This window comes from Macrotis lagotis, chromosome 1, assembly GCF_037893015.1.
Source record: "Macrotis lagotis isolate mMagLag1 chromosome 1, bilby.v1.9.chrom.fasta, whole genome shotgun sequence".
In the NCBI taxonomy this organism is placed as follows: Eukaryota; Metazoa; Chordata; class Mammalia; order Peramelemorphia; family Peramelidae; genus Macrotis; species Macrotis lagotis.
The window spans coordinates 437,747,327-437,753,326 of record NC_133658.1 but is presented as its reverse complement, the minus strand read 5'-3'; positions in this window follow the sequence as shown (position 1 = coordinate 437,753,326).

The window sequence follows — 6,000 nt, the reverse complement described above, 5'->3', positions numbered from 1 at the left end:
GGGAAGGTGCCAGAATTTTGCTTAGCAGGAAGGACTCAGATAAAGTTATATAATCTAAATTTGTAATGTATCTCGTCAGCACAATTTCTCCATCTTCATTTAGTTGCACATGCCAAAGCACACAGGGCAGAAGATGGTGGAAGTGATACAAGGTTAAGGCTTAACAAGTAAGAACATGGAAATGATAGGGGCAAGGGACACAATTGAAGAGGGCAATGTAGAGCTGAAATGATTCACTAAGGGGTCAAGATGGGGAAAGGAGGAAAGTGTTCAAAGAATCATAGATTTAGAGTTAGAAGGTACCATAGAAGTTATCAGGTACAACCCCCTCATTTGACAGATGAGAAAACTGAGGCCCAGAGAGCAGAAGTGACTAAATCACACAGCTAAGAAGTGTTTGAGACAGGATTTGCACCAGATCCTGACCACATCTAGGGCACTATCTATTATGCCATGAAGTCTTTACATGAAAGAGCTGTTCAAACATATTGCATGACAACTCATCTGGAATGTTACAGAAATTATTCCTGTTGTGACACAGGACAGCTTGGTGGTGCTGTGGATAGAGCACTGGCCCTGGAGTCAGGAGGACCTGAGTTCAAATCTGCCCTCAGACACTTAATAATTACCTACCTGTGTGACCTGGGCAAGTCACTTAACACCATTGCCTTGCAAAAACAAACAAATCCCCCAACCCTATTTTGACCCAGATTGGACCACATAAGATCACTTTATAACGCTAGAATTATGTGAGAACTGAAAAAACCATTACTGCAACTTTTCTTGTAGACAGATATTTAGAAGGCATCATCCCTTATATTTAATATAATTGTTAGGGGCGATAAATTGATCTACACTTTTATTATTGGGAAGTTCTTTGAATTTTTTTTGTCTGCCTTCCTGCTTTGTTCTGTTAGTCGACTGACAAGGGCACTGGATATACTTTGGAGACATGTTAGGGATTGTTGTGTATGGGAGTACTGTAAATTATCTTCAACTGGTGTCCTTGCGCATCAGAGCCTTATCTTACAAAGTGCCACAGTAGTGGGTGTGGATTAGAGACTGGAGAGGTATTTAAAGCACTGGTATTTGGTTCAATATACACAGACCTTGCTGTATAGGGAGAAACTTGTCTTCTTTGTCTCCTGCCACTCCAATACTTGCCTGGGCAAGATTGAGGGAGTCCAGGAAAGGGACTCAACAGAGATAGCCTGTAAGAAGGACAAGTTTACATAAGCTTATAGACCAAAATTTCTATCTAAATTACAGGAAACTGAACAAAAATGAATTCAGTGGAGGTTTTGGGCATATGACTGTTTCATTTATTCATTCACTCATCAAATATGGACTGAATGTTGTACAATACATATACATATATATATATATATATAGATATATATAAAACATAAAAGAAAAGTCACTAAGTTTGTGATGATTTACTATTCCCACTTCAACACATCCTAAGAATTTTCCATGACTTAAAAAAAATCTTTTAGTAGTTTTATTTATTTATTTCCCTTATGGTTTCACACAAAGAAAAAAATTAAACTTGATACTATCATTTGTATTGGGAAAACCTGGATTCAGATATTCATTCTACTACTTACTGTGGAAACCTTAGGAAAGTCACTTCCCTTCCTTTTCCTCACCTATGAGACTGGTGAACTAGTCATTATGTAAAGTATTCTTCTCCTTTAAATTCTATGGTTTTGATTTCTAGTGCATTTAGAATCATTTAGTCTATGATACCTGAAACTTGTTAGGACAAATCAGGTAAGGGAGAGGAAAGAAGGACTCATTCCTCCATCCCTATGCCTATTCCTAACCATTCAACAATTTAACTTTGATTTCCAAATGCTAATAATGACAATAATAGATAGCATTAATAAAATGCTTGTTATGTGACAGTCACTCACAAATAGTCCTTTACAAACATTATTTCATTTGTTCCTCACAACAGTTCTGGGCAGTAAGTGCTACTCCATTTTATAGCTGAGGAAAATTAGGCAGACCAAGGTTAAGTGACTTGTAGTGCAAATGATCCAACTAGTAAGTACCTGAGGTTGGATTTGAACTCACTTCTTAATTGTAGGCCTAGTACTCCACCCACTGCACCTTCACTCTACTCCTCTCTGTTGTCAAAGGGGAACAAGAATACAATTAAGAATATATGTGTAACAAATCTAAATGTCTTGACACATTGGTTAGGAAAACACTATGGCAGAAAAGACTGCTGGTAAAGGAGTTGTTAAGGGGGAGACTTTTTAAAAACTTCTTTGGCTCTTGGTCTCTTGTCCATCTGCAAGACAGACATCCTATCTATCTTTCCATACTTCAAGGAAATGCTTCAAGAACTTATTAAGGGTTTTTCTTTTGTTTTGTTTTCTTTTGATGAAACTGACTGGGAAGAGCTCATAGACACATAAGGCATCATTTATGAGTCTTTGAAATTATAGCCAACAATAGCAAGCAAACCACTTTTGACACCTCGCCATAGAGTTTTAAAAATAGTAGCATATTATTTTCCTTCATTTAAATGACAGTCATGCTTTTTAAATATAATCTTCAAGCGGACATTTAAAAGGTCATCTTGACTAGTCCCTTGCCTCAAGATACAGCTTAACTTGAATCATCTATATATTTTCTTGTTTTAAAAATTGTCTGTAGGCAATAATAATTGAAATAATAACAATAATAAATGAAAATTTCAATACTAAGTCATCTAAATAGCAAGAATTACTTTACTATAAACACCAGTGGATTTACATGCTAATAGGGTGTTATTTGCCAAAAAAAAATTCAGCAGAGATGATGATGACTGAATTTTTTGAACACTTTCTCTAAACTGAAGGCTACCCATTGAATAGTTCTCCCAAGGCCAGCATGGAGTGAAGGCCCTTTCCAAATTCACTTGTGAGTCATCCTCCCACTCATCCAGCCAAAGGACCCCTAAAACAGGGTCATAGAAGCCCAGCCTTAACAGTTCTGATATTGTCACAAGACTGTAAAAATCCTGTTCTCAAAGGAAATAGGACTCTTTCTCTTCCACACAGCACCAAATTATATTCAGTACTGTCTAGTTACTGCTATAGGATTGAAGATTGTTAGCTTTAATAGTGGTATGCTTAAGCAGACTTAATCCTTAATTGACTTGAACAATTGTTAATTTTTCAGGAATTTTGAGAGCCTGCTGGTTAAGTGCAGCAACAATATTTAGTTCCATCAGTTCCTAAATCAGTAATGCCATTCGTTGTTTTAAAAGAGTTTGGGGGGCGGCTAGGTGGCACAGTGGATAGAGCACAGGCCTTGGAGTCAGCAGTACCTGAGTTCAAATCCGGTCTCAGACACTTAATAATTACCTAGCTGTGAGGCCTTGGGCAAGCCACTTAACCCCATTTGCCTTGCAAAAATCTGAAGAAAAAAAAAAAGAAAAAAAAATTGTGTCAACCAGAATATACTTATAATACATTACTATGTACTTTAAGTGATTGTGGTTTGATAATGAGTAGTTAAAACAAACGTAATTGCATTTTGTTTTGATGGTGCTAAAATACAGTTTTGGGAACAAAAGATGGAATAGCTTCAAATTTGCTAGAATATTTTCTTAAAATCATTATTTGGCATTGTTTACATCATTGACTGCAATTATCACTTGATTATTCAATATCTAAATAAAACAAATTAATCATTTGAAGATATTTTAGGTAAAAATTTAGAGATGAACTCTATTCTCCCTGAACATAAGGGTAGTGACTAGATGAGGACTGATGAACCCTGACTGATCCAGTTAAAAGAAGTATCCTTCTTTGATTATTTCAATTAATGGAAGTTTCTTTTTTTTTTAAACACATCTTTGATCAGGTGGAAAGAAAAATCTTTAGTGGGATTGAATAAAGGGCTAAATGACTAGGAAAATGTTCCAAGGTAAACCAACATTTTAAATTATAACTATATTCCAGAAATGGCTGCTTGGAAAAATTTTTGTAGGCAAGTGATAACTGCCTCTCTTTGGACCTCTCCTTAGCAGAAATGTTTATGTGATAGTATATAAATTGGACAAAAAACAGTTTTATGACTTGTAGATAGAGTTTGATTTAACCTAATCATAGTGGGCTTTTCTGAATGATTTGACAAAATTTAATTGTTTAGCAAATTAGAAAAGTCATGTAAAACAATTAGAATAATTCTTTAAAAAAAACAAATTGGAATGGTTTAAAAGGCAAAGAGAAACTGCCTCTACACCTGAAAATCTTACCTCTACTTACAAAGTCATGTAATAGATTTGAGAGGAGTTTAAAACATGATTTGGAAACAGAGCAATAAAAGACTGAAAAAAATATCAGTTTTAGAAAAATATGTGCAGAATGCTGTGCTTAATATGGTTTCCAGGTGGAGGCTGGGGGTGGAGCAACTCCTGAGGACCACATGGAAGGACTCCTGATCTGCACTTCAGAGCAGTCTCCAGCTGTTTCTTGTCTGATTCCTTTCTGGTGAAGAAAAGGTTGTTTCATTGTTTGCTCATGGAGAACTTACTGTACATACAAAACACATTAAATGAATGTCTTTTTCTGGCTGCCCTTTGAGGGAGGAGGATGTGCTGTCATCCTCTGGGGAGGGAATTAAAGGTTTATCTCCTCACCTTGATACCTCCATGTGACCCTGATGTTGCTTCAATGAAGAATGGAATTGGAAATGGAATCGACTAGGCCATTACTTGTGAGGTATGAAAGGTCAGCAGAGCCACTGGGTGGCCAGGACCTGCTATCTGACCTGGAGGAGCAATCTGCTCCACCCAGACCAGGATGCTCCCAGCAAGGGAGCCACTTGTGGAGAAGCTGTGGCACACCTGCAAGTCACCTTGGTGGGACAAATGCTTTGTAGCAACTGCTGTCCCTAGGGATGGAAGGAGTAATAGGAGGAGATTGTATCCTTGACTGCAGGAGGGAAGGTTATTGCTCTATCTTTTCAGTAAATCTTTACTTTTAAAAGCTAATGGAAGGTAACTGATTAGAAACTAATTACAGAGTCAACCAATGATATAAAGGAAATAATATTTGCAATTTAGATTGGGGAAAATCAACCTTAAAAAAAACAAAAATAGCTACTTATAACATGCTACCAGAATGAGTATTCTGGAAATTTTATTTTTGTGGGTTTTTTGGCAAGATAATGGGTTAAATAACTTGCCCAAGGAAACACAGCTAGGGAATTATTAAGTGTCTGAGGCCAAATTTGAACTCAGGTCTCTCCTGACTCCAGGGCCAATGCTCTATTCACTATGCCACCTAGCTACCCCACTATTCTGGAGTTTTAATGTTATTATTATTAAAGGTTATAATAGTCCTGCTGTGACTGCAATTTTAATGTGATACTACCTTAGCTAGTGTATAAATCCTATTCAAAAGAATCTAAAACCTTTGCTATGAAAAGTATAATTAGTGTCTGTGCCTACAGCAAAGCAAACAACCCACCAAAAAGGTGAAGAATCCATATTTATTTGTGTTCAGACACACAAGCCCAGGACTTGCCCTCTTGATTTTCTCAAAAAGACATCTGAATTTATAGGAATCAGGTCCTGAGAGATGGTTTCTATCCTTATCATGTAACTCAGCATCATATGCCATTAGCAAAACTCGAAAAAAGGGGCATGGTATAGCTTCAAGGTTGATTTCATTATATAAAACCCTACAACCTCAGTATCAAACGTAGTACCTGGAACAAGAAACTCTCAGGTGAAGAGACTCCATATAGGAAAGCAAACTGGCATGTTCTTTGCAGTTTATGCTCTTAGAGAATTGTCAGGAACATGGGGAAGTGAAATGAATTGTCCAGTGAAATACAGGCAATGTGTGTCAATACATATCAAGGCTTGTACTCAGGTCTTCTTGACTCTATGACTAGTTCCATGTCTCTCAGCACATGATGGACACCCAATAAGTGATTGTTGATAACCCAAATGGATAATCAGAGGAAGATATAAATAATAAAGTCACAACTTCA